Genomic DNA, 15,853 nt, shown 5'->3' on the forward strand with positions numbered 1-15,853 from the left:
CTGCTTTGGAAAGCGGGTGTGGAGAAGGGGCTGGCTCGGCCTGGGGGAAAGAGCCGGGGACAGCAGTGTGGCCTGGGACACCTGAAAACCCAGCTTTCCTTCCTCTATGTTGTCAAACCCAAGCCCAATCAGCCCCCCTCCCCAAAATTCCCCATTGCTCCCCTTCCCCCAACCCCACCCCCAAATTCCAGGTGGGAGGAGTGAATGAGAGTCAGCAGTAGGCTTTACTGATGACTGGTCTATTAAAAACCATGGTCTATCCATCCAATGGAGTATTACTTAGGATAAAAACAGATGAAGTACTAATACGTGGCACAACGTGGATGAACCTTGACAACATGATGCTCAGTGAAAGAAGCCAAACACAAAAGGCTACATATTGTATGATTCCGTTTCTATAAAACGTCCAGAATAGGCAAATCCACAGAGGTAGAAAGTAGATTAGTGGTTGCCAAGGAATGAGGGGTAGTCAGAGGGAAATGGGGAGTGGGTGCTAGTGGGTATGGGGTTTCTTTCGGGGGGTGATAAAAATGTTCTCAAATTGATTGTGGTGACGGTTACAAAATTGATTGTACAAAAAAAACCCCACTTAATTTTACACTTTAGATGGGTGAATTATATGGTATGTGAATTATATCTAATAAAGCTGTTATGTTGGGGGTTTTTGTTTGTTTTTGTTTTTGGCTGCGCTGGGTCTTCGTTGCTGCGCGCTGGCTTTCTCTAGTTGCAGCGAGCAGGGGCTACTCTTCGTTGCGGTGCGGGGGCTTCTCATTGTGTTGGCTTCTCTTGTTGTGGAGCACTGGCTCTAGGCTTGCAGGGCTTCAGTAGTTGTGGCTCGTGGGCTCTAGAGCGCAGGCTCGGTAGTTGTGGTGCCTGGGCTTAGTTGCTCCGTGGCATGTGATATCTTTCCAGACCAGGGCTGGGACCCGTGTCCCCTGCATTGGCAGGCGGATTCTTAACCACTGTGCCACCAGGGAAGCCCAAATAAAGCTGTTAGGTTAAAAACAGCTTTATTGACCCTAAAGATGTCCAGAAGTCCCGGGAGCCCCAGAAATCACAGGGATCCCCTACAGCAGAGGGTTCCAGAGCTTCTTTCTTCAGCCAAAGTGGGATCTGGCTGCCCTGATGGTGCGATCGGCACTGCCCTTCTCAGAACACACCTGCCTTCCTCTGAGGCTGGTTGGAGGTTCAGGTGAGAGATGGGAACCCTGAGAATGTGGATTTAAACTGCAGCCAGGAAGACTGTCAGCACAGAGGCCGAGGCAGGTTTCCACTCTACATAGCACCCGTTGGGAGGGGGGGTGCATTTTTCTCAGTTTTAAACTTTTATCCTACATGTGTGTCAAGAATACTGTTCTTCTCCTTGGACAGATGATGTATTCATTTCCTGCTTCTGTGTAACAAATTTCCATAAATTAATTGGCTTGAAACAGCACAGTTTATCATCGCCAGGTGTGGCACGGCTGGGCTCTCGGCTCAGAGTCCTGCCGGGTGAAATCGAGGTGTCAGCGGGGCTGCAATCTCATCAGGGGCTAGGATGCCCTTCCAAAGTCACTGTTTGTTGGCAGGATTCAGTTCCTTGCAGCTGTAGGACTGACGTCCCGTTGTCTTGTGGACTGTCAGCTCCTGAAGACCATCCTCAGGACCTTGTCCCGTGGCCCCACCATCTGAGGAAGAGAGAGAGTCCCACATGTTGATTCCCTCTCTCGCTTTGAATCTCTCTAATTTCCTCTTCCACAAGCAGCTGGAGAAAACTCTGCTTTTAAAGGTCTTGTGTGCTTAGGTCAGGCCCACCTGGATAATCTACCTCAAGGGCAACTGTGCCATATAACACACCCTAATCACGGGAGTGATGCCATAGTCACAGGTTCCGCCCACACTCAAGGGGGAGGAGTATACGAGGGCAAAAGTCATTGGGGGTCACTGGAGAATTCTGCTACTATTGAGGGGGGACCACGAAGGAGAAGCACAGAAAGTTAAGGAACGTCCCTCAGGATGTACAGAGAATTGGAGATGGAGCCTGAAGAAGAACCTAGGGCCCCAACCCTAATTTGAGGCTTTATCCTCTACACAAATATGCCAGGAGTGGTGGATAGAAGGACCAGATGGCCTTTAGGGCCCCCGTTGACCTCTAAGGCTCCAGCATAATCTGGTGCATATGGGGAACCCCAGCCTGCTTGAGGGGGGGGGCAGGGTGGTGGGGGGTTGTGGATACCAGTCATTGGAGCAGGGATGAGGCCCCATGGAAGCAAAAAGCCCCCGCCTGGGAGAGGATCCTGAATGCTCCCAGGAAGGCAGAATGGGGGTCAGACGCTTCTGCAGTGGATTGGAGCAAACCCCAATATCCCCCAATGCCCTGGTCCCCTTTCTTACCCTAGTCACAGGGAGACTCCTGGGCCGACAAGGCTGGGGTCCCCCAACCACTAGGGGGAGCCTGGCACACACGATGCTTTTGTGCAAGCTGAGCCTGAGCACATTGGGGGAACCCAAGGCAGGTACTGGGGTGGAAGGACTGACAGCCCAGCTCCCCACACCCCCAAGGCCCTGCAGATTCTGGGGCACCAGGCTTGTCAAGGTGCCCAAAGGCCCTGACCTCTGGATGCCCGCTTCCTTCTAACAGCCCGATCTGGTTCACTTTGCTCATAAGGGAGTTCTTGGAAAGGGGACTGGAGTCCACCTGTGGCGTGTCTCCCGTTTCCCCCTTTAGTCCTGACCCCATGTTTCCAGACCTGACACTGCAGTCCATGACGGGGGAGCTCCTGCCTTCTCCTCTCCTCTTCCTCCACCAGCTCGCCCTGTCTTGGGTCCCCCCAGGGAAATGCCCCTCTGATTTTCAACACATGGACAAGGAGGAACCAGGCCATCTGCTTCGATTGGGTGCATCCCACTGAGTTGTATAAAAACTCAGTGAGGGAATTCCCCAGCAGTCCAGTGGTTAGGACTCGGCACTCCCACTGCCGTGGCCGGGTTCAATCCCTGGTCGGAGAACTAAGATTCCGCAAGCCACTGGGTGTGGCAAAAAAACTAAAAGCAAAAAAACCAAAAACCAAAACAACTCAGCGAATGGCCACCCTGGCTGGACTTTCAGTTTTAGACAGAAATGGCTGAGTGACCACTTCCTCAGTTGATTGTAAGCTGACAAGGCGGTTATAACAATCCCACCAGGCAGCCCAGTAGCCTGGGGCACAGCATAGCAGTAAAGGGGGACCTAATGACGCCCAGCCTGGGCCCTTTAACCAGGGGTGCAGGGGAAGGGGAGGACAGAGCCTCTGGTCAACATAAAAAGAGAGTAAGTCAGCCAAGGCACCAAGGGGGTGTGGCTGGATAGGACGAAGGGTCAGCAGGGGCGCCACGAGAAACCGGGAGGGAGCATTTGGGGTTCAGGAGAAAGGCAGGAAGGAGAGGAATCGGGATGAGGACAGCTGGGGAGCTGCCGAGCTCGAGAGGTTGTCCAGTGTGCCTCTGGGCAGCGGGCTCTCCTCCCACTGGAGGAGTGGACAGGGGCGGGGAGACAAGGCGGGACGTCCAGTCCCATTTGAGGATGGAAAAGTGTGGGCTGGGACCAGCCAGGCCAGGGGAGGGACACAGGCCTTCTCTGATGAGAAAGCAGACCTGGGTGGGCTGTGAGGGGGGAGGCTGCCAGGAAATGGGAGTAGCTCTCCCTGAGGAGGGGAGCTCAGAACCCTAGCATGTCAGGAGGCATGTGTGTGTGGGCACGAGAGGTCTGGGCCACTGTGTGCCAGATGCTGCTCCGGCGGCTTTACCTGCATTCCCCGTTTTATCCTCACTACAGGCCCCTAAATCCTGTTACACCCTGGGGACTTATCAAGGTCACCTGACCAGTCTGTGCCAGCACCTGGCTCCTTCAACAGCCTGTGCTGCTGCCCCTAGAATAGCCTCCAGGCTGAGAGCTCCCCTGGTTCTGGTGGCCAGGCCCTGCCCAGGTATGGCCAGGTGCAAGAGGGGAGCTGCTGGATGTGGAGGGAGAAAACCCTGTCTGCTGAAATGACAAGGTCAAGTTCACGGTGATATGGAACCCATGTTCTGTGGTTGACTGTCAGTGCCCAGACAGCCAAGGGAAGGAGCAACTCCTAGGGGTCAGGGAAGGCTTTGGATTCAAGTTTGGGCGGACAGGGAGGAAGGAGGTGAGAGAAGCTCTCCAGAGGGCAACCTGACTGGTGCAAAGGACAGTTTCAAGACGGCTTTCTCCTCCCTCAACACCTCTGGACCTTGCACCCATTTGCGGCTGTGCTGCTCCCGCCAGCACACTGGGGGTTAACATCTGTCTGGTGTAGTGACCACAGCAGCAGTGGCAGCAGGCTGTGATGCCAGTAACTCAGAAGCTGAAATGTGAGAAGCAGGAGGAGAGAGGCAGGGCTGGGAAAAGCTGAGCCACCGCGGCAGCAGCAAGGAGAGAGGGTTTCCCTGGCAGGAGCCTGCAGCTCGGTTCCAGCGGCCAGAGGAGGCCCTCCCATCCTCGGCCCACGTCCCCTCCACATCACTGCCCCTCCTGCCTCAGGCCATGGGGCTGTGGCACCCACTCAAGGTGGTCCATGATCATGGTCAGCGTCTGAGCCCTTGGGCCATGGAGCAGCAAGTCGGGGCTGCAGATCTGGGGAAGGGACAGAGGGTGTGCCCAGGCGACCAGCAGAGAATGTATGTGTGGGGCCCTGCCCAGCACTGCCGGAAGCACTGGGTGGGGAAACAGGCAGAGGGCAGAGTGGGGAGGAGGATGGGAGGTCCCTCGGGGCCGGTCCTCAGAGGTCTGGCCTTGACTTCCCCCTCCTCTGGGCAGAACTGAGTCATGGGAGCCTCCCACTGCTCCAAAGGCAGGGAGAAACACAAATCTCCCCGCCCCCTCCCTGGGCCCGCTGCCAGCCTGCCTCTGCCGTGAGGACCGACCTCAACTTCCCAAGTGTGTGCGAGGTGCTGGGCACCGCGGGAGCCCCTCATCTCCCTGCCCTTAGTCAGTCCCACACCCGCCGTATCAGAGTTTTGGCGGGTGTGTGTGTGTGACCCGCCCCCCCAACACAGATGAGCAAACAGAAGCTCAGAGAAGTTCAGAAATTTGCCCAAAGCCACACAGCCAGAGTGAACCTGGGCTTGTCTGACAGCAATTACCCACCATGCCATGCTCCCAGGAAGGCAAAAGGAACAAAGTCTACCGGCAGGTGACCCAGGGCTGTGCGCCAAATCCAAGAAGGCAAGAGATGAAAGGCAGCCCAGGAACCTCAGGAAAGAGGCTGCAGATGAACAAAAGGGGCAGTAATGTTTGGGGCTTGGTACCCCGTGAGGTGGTAAGAACGGCATCCAGAGGAAGCAGGGGAAAGGCCTGGTCCTGCCTGGATCTGTAGATGATCATTCTATGGTGGTAGAGATCTCCTGTAACCGCTTAAGATGCAGCCCTTGGAGCCACAGGATCACTGAGCGGGTGACCACTCACCTTGACAGATCATAGAGCACTTCCGGGGCTTGAGGTTTGCATGGCCCTTGTTTGAAGAGTTAGCAACATTTACTGTGGGAGGGACTTCCCTGGTGGTCCAGTGGCTGGGGCTCCGCACTCCAGGGTCGATCCCTGGTTGGGGAACTGGATCCCACATGCCGCAACCAAGAGCCCGCATGCCACAACTAAGCCCTCATGCTGCAACTCAAGTTCCCACATGCCACAAGGAAGATTCAAGATCCCGCGAGCCGAAACTAAGAGCAGTGGGCAAGGCTCTGCTAAAAATGTACAGAAGCACCGTAGTAGGCCCCACTGGGGCCTGTTGGCCAGGAGGCAGGAAGGTCCCAGCCCCACAGCTTCCAGCTGTGACCTTGTGTGACCTTGACTCACTTCTCTGAGCCTTGCTTTCCTCACCTGCAGAAGGGGGATCATGCCAGCACCAACAGAGAGGGCTGCTGTGAGGATTAAATGGGTCATTTGTCAAAAAGCACTTAGATTGAAAAACTTCACCTTCACAAAAACTTGTACATGCATGTTCATAGCAGCATTATTCACAAAAAGTAGAAAAAACCCGAATGTCCTTTGATGGATGGATGGATAAACAAATGCTGATCCATCCATACAGTGGAATATTATTCACCCATAAAAAGGAATGAAGCACTGACACAGGCTACAACATGGATGAACCTTGAAAACACGATGCTCGATGAAAGAAGCCAGACACAAAGGACCACATATTGTGGGACTCTATTTATTGGGGTGGCCAAAAAGTTCGTTTGGTTAATGAATACGCTGTTCAATAAAGTTCTTAGTGGAAATGAAAAATGTCTTTTATTTCTACTTAAAACCAAATGAACTTTTTAGCCAACCCAATATATGAAATGTTCCGAACAGGCAAATCTGTAGGGTCAGAAAGCAGACGGGTGATTGCCAGTGACTGTGGTGGGGAGGGGAGGAATGGGGAGTGGTTACTAATGGGTTCAGGGTTCTTTTTTGTTTTGTTTTGTTTCTAAATCAATTTTTTCTTTTCTTTTTTTGGCCACATGGCACGGCTTTTGAGAGCTTAGTTCCCCGACCAGGGCTTGAACCCAGGCCCTTGGCAATGAACGCGCGGAGTCCCAACCACTGGATCGCCAGGAATTCCCAAAATCGATTTTATTTTTTAAAGCAGTTTTAAGTTCAGTAGTTTTTTTTTTTGTCTTTTGGCCGCACCTCTTAGTTCCTTGACCAGGGATCGATCCCACGCCGCCTGCAGCGGAAGCACGGAGTCTTAACCACTGGACCGCCAGGGAATTCCCTGAGTTCAGTAGTTTTAAGTTTTTAAGCAATACTGAGCAAAGGTTCAGAGATTTTCCATACACCCCCTGCCCCCACTATCAAATCCCCCATGTAAACGGTACATTTCTTACAATTGATGAACATCCTGGGGTTCCTTTTGGGGGATGATGAAAATGTTCTGGAATTAGATGGTGGAGATGGATGCACAACTCTGTGAATATACTAAAACCCACTGAATTGTATTACTTTAAAGGGGTGAATTTTACGGGATGTGAATTCTACCTCAATTTTTAAAAAGCACTTAGTAAGAGCTCAGAAAACGTAGTTCTCGTTACTGTTACTATGTCCTTCAACTTCAGAGAGTCATTTAATGGAAGAGACCAGATGAACACATCAAAAAATGTTTGACACCCAGAAGAGAGCCGGGCAGCCTGGTCCCAGCCCGGGACAACTGTCGTAGAGTCATGATCAGGGCGTGCAGGACGTGAACGAGTGACCGATGCAGGAGCCCCCAGTCGCCACGCTGGCTGATGTGGAGATAAGCTCCGCACAGAGGTACCGACACCACCACGTCCAGAAGAGAATAACCGTGAGTGCGGGAGTCTTGTCAGGAATCAAAGGAGGTGGCATTTGGGCTATGAGTCAGAGGACGTGGGTGGTTTGGTGGGGATGAGCAGGCACCCACAGATGTGTGGCATCCCAGAGGGATGCTGGCAGGCAGGGCTGGCAGGAGTGGAGGGTGCTGAGCCCTGGGGGAAGGCGGGGGACACTCCTTGGAGCACTCCCTGTGCCCCGAGCAGATTCTGGGAGGAGCTTTACTTCAGTTCACAAATGGTTGCAGAAAGCTTACAGGAGGCTGGCCCTCCACCCTCCCAGAACCTCTAGGTTCCCGGGAGGTGTCCAGGAGGTTTGGATCACTCTGGGCACCGAGTTTCCTCTTCTGAGCCACCCCCCAGGTTCCAGGGTTCCAAGAGAGAGAATATAGGAGATGGACGAGCCTGGGTCAGGCCCTTCACCACCTAACCACCCCCCCCCACACACACACCCATGTCAAACGACCAGGTTTACGCTGTGGCACGGGAGGGAAAGAGGCAGCCACTCCCAGGAGTAGAGCCTGGGGCCCTCCTCCAGCCCCAGGTGGAGCTGAGGGCATACGGAGGCAACTCCCAGAGGCAGGCCTGAGCCTGCAGGCTCACAGGTGAGGCCCACCCGCTGCTCCCTCTACCCCTTTCCTGTCCCTCCTGCCTCCATCCTCTGTCCCAAGTAGTCCTTGGAGGAGAGAAAGGAGCATGCACACACGCACGCATACACACACACACACACACACACACACACAGACACACACACACACACACACACACACACACACACACACACCATCCTTTCAGCCCACAGGGCAGATCACACAGCACCTAGATACAGGGAAGAGAAAGGGACCTAGGCTAGTTAGCATAGAACCTTCTCCAGGCCAGGCAGGTGCCAAGGGATTTGCAAGCATTGTCTCAGTCAATCCCAAAAAGAATCCTATGAGATTTCATAGATGAAGAAAATGAGCTTCTGAGAGCTTAAGGAATTTAGCCAGTGGGACACTCCAGTAGGTAAGAGCCATAAAGCCAAGCACAGTGCCTGGCACAAGCCCCAGGAGGCAGTTCTGTGGGAGCAGCTCAGCAGAGTACTGTTTCTGCCCACACCCTGGCACTGGCTCTTTTGGGGGACCCCTCCCACTCCCACTTTCTCCGTGTGGCTCTTGGGCATCGGCCCTGCACTGCAGTGAGCTCCTGACCCAGACCTGTCTCATCAGTGTCCAGGATGAGCTGGGCCCCAACTGGGCCAACAAGAGGCAAGCCTAGGGTCTCACTGGCACCCCAGGGAGAGGCAAGCTAGGAGTTCGCAGGCCTTGGGGAGCGAAGGCCCAAGAGTAAACCCACACAGAGGACACTGGGCCAGGAGATGCAAGCCAGTGTCGCAGGGCCATTGCTGAGCACTGGACCAGCTGGGCCCTCGGCCTTTGCAGTTATATGAGCTCTCTGAAGGAAGGTCTGACTGCAGAGCTCACACTGTTTCCCTGCCCCACGCTGTCCCCTTCGGGGCCCTGGTAGCTTAGGAGCTGGGATAAGGCTGGGGATGGGGCCTCACCTCTCTCCCAGAATCCTGGGGTGGGGGGGTGGGGAGTGTGGGACCCTCTCAGCCTCCTCCTCCCTGGCTCAGTTTGACCTTCAAAGTTGACATCTGCTTCCAAGACTCCGTCTCTCCTCCTGGAATTTAGCCTCCAGATGTCGGATCCGAGGCGGCAGCGGTGGCTGCCTGGCTCCCCTCAGAGTGAATCAGCCACATTCCAAAGGTGCAAACACAGACACCGCGCCCTCGGCAGCCTGGGGCTGCAGACTTCCTCCCCAGGCCCGCCCCCGGCCCCAGCTCCCGCTCCGCTCTCCTCCCCAATCGCCTCTTCCCAGCCAGACCAGGCTTTGGGCTTCCTTTCCAGGGACATTCTGGAAAAAGAATGCCACTGGGGCCAGGAGACATCCTGATCCGCCCTGCTGGCTCTGTCCCCTGCAGCGAGCACGAGCACGGACCCCAGCCTGGGCGCCCCCAGCTGTTATCAGTATATGTGGCTCATTCACATAGCAGGAATTTACTGAGCACCTACTATGCGGCAAGCAAGATAGAGACAAGTCCCTGACCTCACGGAACTCAGCCCAGCAAGAGAGTCAGACAGAATCAGGTCCACAGACAGAAAATAATTCCAAGTGCGGGCACAGCTCTAAAGGAAAGAAAGAAGGGACTGAGACAGATGACAAAGGACAAAGGGAGGGTTGTGGGGGCCTCTCTCAGGAGTCACATGGAAGCTGAGGCCTAAAGGATGAACGGAAACCTTATCTACAGGGTCACTTCTCGGCGATCTTGTCGTGGGAACCACAGCATAGCAACCCCAAATAATGTCCCCCGACTGCTCAGCAAGTTTTTGAGTCCTTGTGCTCGCGCCTTCTGTCAGCATTAATGTAGGGGTGTCTGGCTAATATTTTTTTTAATAAAAGTTTTATTGAGATATAATTCACATAGTATACAATTTACCATTTTAATGTATACAATTCAATGGTTTTCAGTATTTCAATGTAGTGCAACCCTCACCACAATCAATTTTAGAATATTTTTACTACCCTCAAAGAAACCCTGCACTGCTTACCAGTTACATCCACACCCCTCTGCCCCCAGCCCCTGGCAAGCACACATCTACTTTCTGTCTATGGACTGGCCTATTCTGAACATTTCCTAGAAATGGAACCATACAATATGTGGCCTTTTGTGTCTGGCTTCTTTCACTGAGTATCACATTTGCGAAGTTCATCCACATGGTAGCCTGTGTCAGTACTTCATTCCTTTTCATGCCTGAGTAATATTCCATTGTGTGGACAGATCACAATTTGTTTATCCATTCATCCGTTGATGGACCTTTGGGTTGTTTCCACCTTTTGGCTGTTGTGAATAATGCTGCTGTGAACATCCACATACGAGTTTTTGCATGGACATGTGTTTTCATTTCTCTGGGGTGCACACCTGGGAGTGGAATCACCAGGTCAAATGGTGACTATGCTGAAGAACTGCCAGTGCCTGCACCACCTGACATGCCTACCGGCAGTGGGAGAGGGTTCCAATTCCTCCCTCTTCTCAACACTTGCTATTGCCCCTCCTTTTTTGTCACTGCCATCTGCTGGGTTGAAGTGGTATCTCATGGGGTACCCAACTGCAACTCCATTCCTTTCATGCCTGCACTGCCCCCACCCCCTGGAGGTTCCAAGGCTTACAAGCCCTACAGCAGGTCCTGCTATGATCCACTTCCTCCTTCACAAGGGTCAAACCCAAATCCAGTCCAATGCCTGCAGGCCTTTAGGTACAAGGAGCAGTGGGGAGGCGAGATGCGGGGTGGGGTGTCCTTGTCTGTGACCCCAGGGCAGAGCGAGGAAGAGGGGCCTTGGGCAATTTCCTACAGGAGCTCCTATGCATCTCAGCCTATCTGCGCCTTCACAGACAGGGCAGGGCTTCTTCTGTTCCTTCATTGCCCTAGATAGTAGGCACACATTCATTCACTCATTCAGCATAAATAATTGCCAAGGGCTTCCCTGGTGGCACAGTTGTTAAGAATCTGCCTGCCAATGCAGGGAACACGGGTTCAAGCCCTGGTCCGGGATGATCCCACATGCCGAGGAGCAACTAAGCCCTGCGCGCCACAAATACTGAGCCTGTGCTCTAGAGCCCGCAAGCCACAACTACTGAAGCCCACACGCCTAGAGCCTGTGCTCTGCAACAAGAGAAGCCACCCCAATGAGAAGCCTGCGCGCACCCCAACGAAGAGCAGCCCCTGCTCGCCACAACTAGAGAAAAGCCTGCGCATAGCAACGAAGACCCAACGCAGCAAAAAAAAAAAGAACTTAAAAAAAAAATTTGCTGAATGAGTGAATGAATGAACAGAAGATGAAGAAAGAGAACCCAAAGAGGGGATTAGCGGTTAGAAGCTCAGGCTCTTGGGTGAACTGGTTTGCACTTGAATCCCACTTCTGCTACTTTGTAGCTGTGTGCCCTTGGGCCAATCACTTGGCTTCTCTGAGCCTCCCCTGCCTCATCTACAAAATGGGCCTGACAGTGACTTCTTACCTGACAGCATGGTTTTGAGGATTAAACGTGGTGATAAAGATCAAGCAGTATTCCAGGCCAAGGACTTCTAGAGACGAGGTCATGAAACATAAATCCTCACAAGAACCTTGTGAGATAGGACTATTATTACCAGCTTTGACATTATAGACAGGAAACAGGAACTCTGGGGGCTCAAGGAATCTGTCCAGTTAGAATGCTGGGAATGGCAAAAACCAGGATCTGGGGAATCCCCTGGTGGACCAGTGGTTGGGGCTCCACGCTTCAACTGCTGGGGCCTGGGTTCCGTCCCTGGCCGGGGAACTAAGATCCCAAAAGCCAGGTAGCGTGGCCAAAAAACAAAAAAACAGGATCTGAACCAAGACCCCTGACTCCAGGCGGGGACACTGACCCAACGCCACGTGGCCCCTGACACAGATGGAGGGAAGCCGGGCAGCCTCCGAGCAGGTGACAGATGGGCTGGTCTTGAGGCAGACCTGCCTGTTCAACTGATGCCCCTGGGCTCAGAGTCTGGTTCTCAGAAAGTGGGCAGGCCGCTGGGGAGCTCAGAGGCCCCTAACAGCGGGTGGACGGATGGAGGGACGCCAGAGATGCTGCCAAAGCAGAAGTTGACCATGCCTGGGGGGGTTGGGGGAGAAGAAAAGGTGCAAAGAGACCTCAAGGCTGCAAGCCTGGGGCACTAGGACAGACACCAATGAGGGGAGTCAGGAAGATGAGGCGGTACTAAGAGTTTTATCAGGGAAAGCAAAAAGAAGTCAGAAGTGTCCAGAAGGGAAGCCCGGCTACTGAGAGGGGCACTCTTTCCTCTACCAGCGTGTGCGGCATAGAAGGAGCCTGGCAGAACCCACAGCGGCTGGACCACTCTAGGGTGACAGGTGTGACCAGACTCCCCTCAAGTCAAAGACCCTACATCGAAGAGCTCCAGGGGGCTAGCTGAGGGGAGATATCAAGCTATCCCCTAAAAATGTAGGCCTGGTGCACCCCGAAGGCTGGGTGTAAGTTTGGGGTGCTCTCCTGAATAGAGATGGGGTTTCCCTCACTTTTGCCTCTGCAACTGAGGAAAGCATCAAGCCGAGAAGGCCCAAGGATGCAACCCTAGGGAATACCTGGTTTTAGGGGGCCACAGGCAGGGGAGGCAGTGCAGACCCCAGAGAGCTTCAGGTGAGCAGGAGCACAGGCTGTTGCGGGGAGGCGGCTGGGAGGAGGTCTCCACAGGAAGTGCTGCCGAGGGGACAGCTCGGGACAGCTCTGCACTGAGCAGGTTATTGGGTGGCCTGCTCTCTGGGGAAACTTGGCTGGGGAGGGATGGAGGCAGGACTATCGCTTCGGAGTCCATCATTTATTTTCTTTTTTTTTTTTTTTGCGGTACGCGGGCCTCTCACTGGCGTGGCCTCTCCCGTTGCAGAGCACAGGCTCCGGACACGCAGGCTCAGCGGCCATGGCTCATGGGCCCAGCCGCTCCGCGGTATGTGGGATCTTCCCAGACCGGGGCACGAACCTGTGTCCCCTGCATCGGCAAGCGAACTCTCAACCACTGCGCCACCAGGGGAGCCCCCCATCATTTATTTTCAACAGGGGAGAAGCTCAGCTGATGACAGCACCCCAACGGAGAGTGGAATGCATTTAAATTCAGTCGTGGAAAGCATTTACGCACACCAGGCTCCGGATTTGCTAGAAGGGGTTTCTCACAGCTGCCTGGCTGGGAAGTCCAGGACAGTGGTTTTCCAGGTTTAGTCAGAGGCCCACATGCATCTGGAGCTTGTTAAAAATGCAGATCCCCGGGCCCCACCCTGGACTTACCGGTTCAGTAAGTCTCTCAGTTTGAGAATCCACTGGGGCTGTAAGGCTCAGAATATCACCAGCTCAGTAGGCGACAATGCAATGCACGGAGACTCACCTGAGGGGACCAGCCCTCACCTCTTTCCGGCATTCTATCCACATTTATCCACATGAGTCTCAGGACTCACATGTGCCGCCTCAGACCTCTAGACCTCCACCCAGACACTCCCACACTCTTGGCCCACCTGGTCAGTGACCAGAACTCCAGCTGCCCCCTTAAAGGCCAGGGTGTATGGGAGGTCCTAGGCGCCCAGGTAGAGTGAGAGTCATTCACCTGACCCCCAAACTTCATGAGGAGGAAGCCCTCTGCCGGCACCCCCAAGGTGCCTCTGGCCCCACCTGCACCAGTCCCACCGTGAGAAAGGACTGACCAATTTGACCCAGACACAAAGGCCTGGTGACAAGGTCTGGGGACGGTGTGGCTGAGAAGAAAAGCAGAAAGTGTCTCCATCCCCTTTGGTCATCATCCCGTCTGCCACCCCTACAACCTCACAGAGTATGTGTGTGTGTGTGGGTCTCCAGGCCAAACACGAAATGTATCCCCTCTACAGGGGTGAATCAGCTCCCAGAGGGGCAGGGCTTGGGCTCTGCAGTCAAATGGTTTGGACTAGGATCCCATCTCTGCTCTTTTACAGCTGTGCATGCTCAGGCAAACCACTTAAACTTTCTGAGCATCTACCAAACAGGCCTGACGGTAAGTTCTGCTGTGGTCCTGTACCACCAGGACCTCTTACTGACCGGAGACTCCAACACAGGGGGCTGGGTCGCACCCCTAACCCTCCCAGGGCCACATTTCACACCACAGCCCAAAGGCCAAGGCTGGAGGCTGCGCCAGGCTGGAGAAGGGGCAAATTGCAGAAGACTCACCATCCTTGCCCCATTAGAAACCCACAGCCCTTCTCAGGATCAGAGGCACAAGCAGATCTTCACAGGAGCACGAAAACATTTTCCCCCCTTCCCAAAGCAGAGAACCCGTCAGCATGGCCAGCAGAGCCAGATCGGTAGCCCTGAGGCTCTTACCCTCTGGTCTGCGCAGCAGTCATTGAATGTGCTGCAGGTGCAGACATGGGCGGGTTTCGTGTGTTTTGTGTTTGTGCGTGTGCGTGTGAATCTCTCCAGACTCACAGGCATGTTTGGGGGATTCTGCTTGTTCTGCACTTGCTGGCCGGCACACAGCCTGCCTGGCTGACTCCACCTTTTTTACTGCTCCGGAGCACTCAGCCGCACCGGGCTCCCCCCAACCACCCCCAGAAGCAGCCTCTTCCAGGCTCTGGGCCTTCTGCCCTCTCTCCCCAAAGCCACTTGTACCTGCACCAGAGCCGAAAGGGGGACAAGTGCTTCCCAGACAACAAAAGCCTCTCCCAAGAGAACAGACATCCTCGAAGGCTCCTGCTACGCCCTTGTTCTGTGCACTGATTTCAGGCTCGGTTTCAGGTCCCCATTTGCTGGGTATGAATTACAACCAGCTGGCTTTTGCGCAGATGGTCAGCAAAAGGACCCTGCCCGCCCATCTTTCACTTCAGGAGGTCAATCACACCCTCTCCCTCTAGCACTCTGGGAGGAAACTGAGGCGCGCGGCACAGAGGACCGGACTTGGTCAAGGTCACCCTACCCTGGGCCTCCTGGGTGTTTCAGGCAATGACGCCAGTCTCCTTGGGCTCCAATGCTGTGTGACCTTGGGCAAGTTATTTAGCCTGCCTGAGCCTGATTTCCTCTCACACAATGGTAGCGCCCACATCTGCGCTGTCCTGAGGCTTAAAGGAAATAATATGCATAGAGCACCTAACACTTTGCCGGGCACCTGCTCAACACTGAGCCATTACTGTCATGATTCCGTCTTTTCTTTCTGCCCCTCTCTCCACTCCAGGCACACCGGCCTCAATGCCCGGCTGCCCCCAACACCCCCAGGCACCGGTTGTTCCCTCGCTTCCTCCGAGACTTCGCTCAAAAGTCACCTTCTCAAGGACCCTCCTAGCCGCCTGGATGTCCGTCCCCCGCTTTTGTCTTCACCCTGACACTCATCCGACATAGTGGACATTCTACTGATTCACCCGCCGGCCTCTCGCCCTGGAGCACAAGCCCTGTGAGGGCAGGGCTTTTGCAGCCCTCTCCACCCCGGGTGCCCGCGCTGGAGTGAACGAAGAGTTCCTATCGCGTCTACTCGGCTGCGGGAGCGCCTGGGAGCCTGGTTCAGGGGCCAGATTTCGCCCTGGGGGCCGCCAGGCCGGGCCGAAGCAAGAAGGGCAGTGCGCGCTGGGGCCGCGGGCCGGGGTGGGTAGCGGGAACCGGGACTCCGGGGGGCGGCGCCGGGGACAAAGGGCGGCCCTACCTGCGAGAGGGGTGCGCGTACCTCCCCCAGGGCGGCTCCGGCGCGTGCCCGCGAGGTCACGTCCGGGGCGCGCCGGCCGGAAGGAGGCCCCTCGCGGGGTGTGAGGGGCGGGGCGTCTGCGGCCTGGCCACGCCCCCGGTCGCGGGCCCGAGGCGGGGGCGGAGCCAGCCGGGTCGGGGCCGCCTTGCACTTCTGCTCTCCCCCGCCGGCTCATTCATATTCATGAGGCTGTGAGGGGCGGGGACCGGGTCCCCCGCGGTGCCCTGCCCCCCAAGCTGCGGATTCCGCCTCGGCGGAGGCTCCGGCCCCAGTGGGGC

At 55.0% G+C, this 15,853-nt stretch overlaps 1 long non-coding RNA gene across 1 annotated transcript; it reads right to left on the reverse strand.

Moving 5' to 3' along the window:
• Nucleotides 1-233: 233 nt before the first annotated feature.
• Nucleotides 234-15,579, reverse strand: LOC132438749 (uncharacterized). Its single transcript, XR_009522218.1, has 3 exons — nt 15,537-15,579; nt 14,075-14,161; nt 234-1,667 (listed from the first exon to the last, which is right to left on the reverse strand). It is a non-coding gene; the product is annotated as an uncharacterized lncRNA (long non-coding RNA).
• Between the last annotated feature and the right edge of the window lie 274 nt (nt 15,580-15,853).

This window comes from Delphinus delphis, chromosome 15, assembly GCF_949987515.2.
Source record: "Delphinus delphis chromosome 15, mDelDel1.2, whole genome shotgun sequence".
Classification (NCBI taxonomy): domain Eukaryota; kingdom Metazoa; phylum Chordata; class Mammalia; order Artiodactyla; family Delphinidae; genus Delphinus; species Delphinus delphis.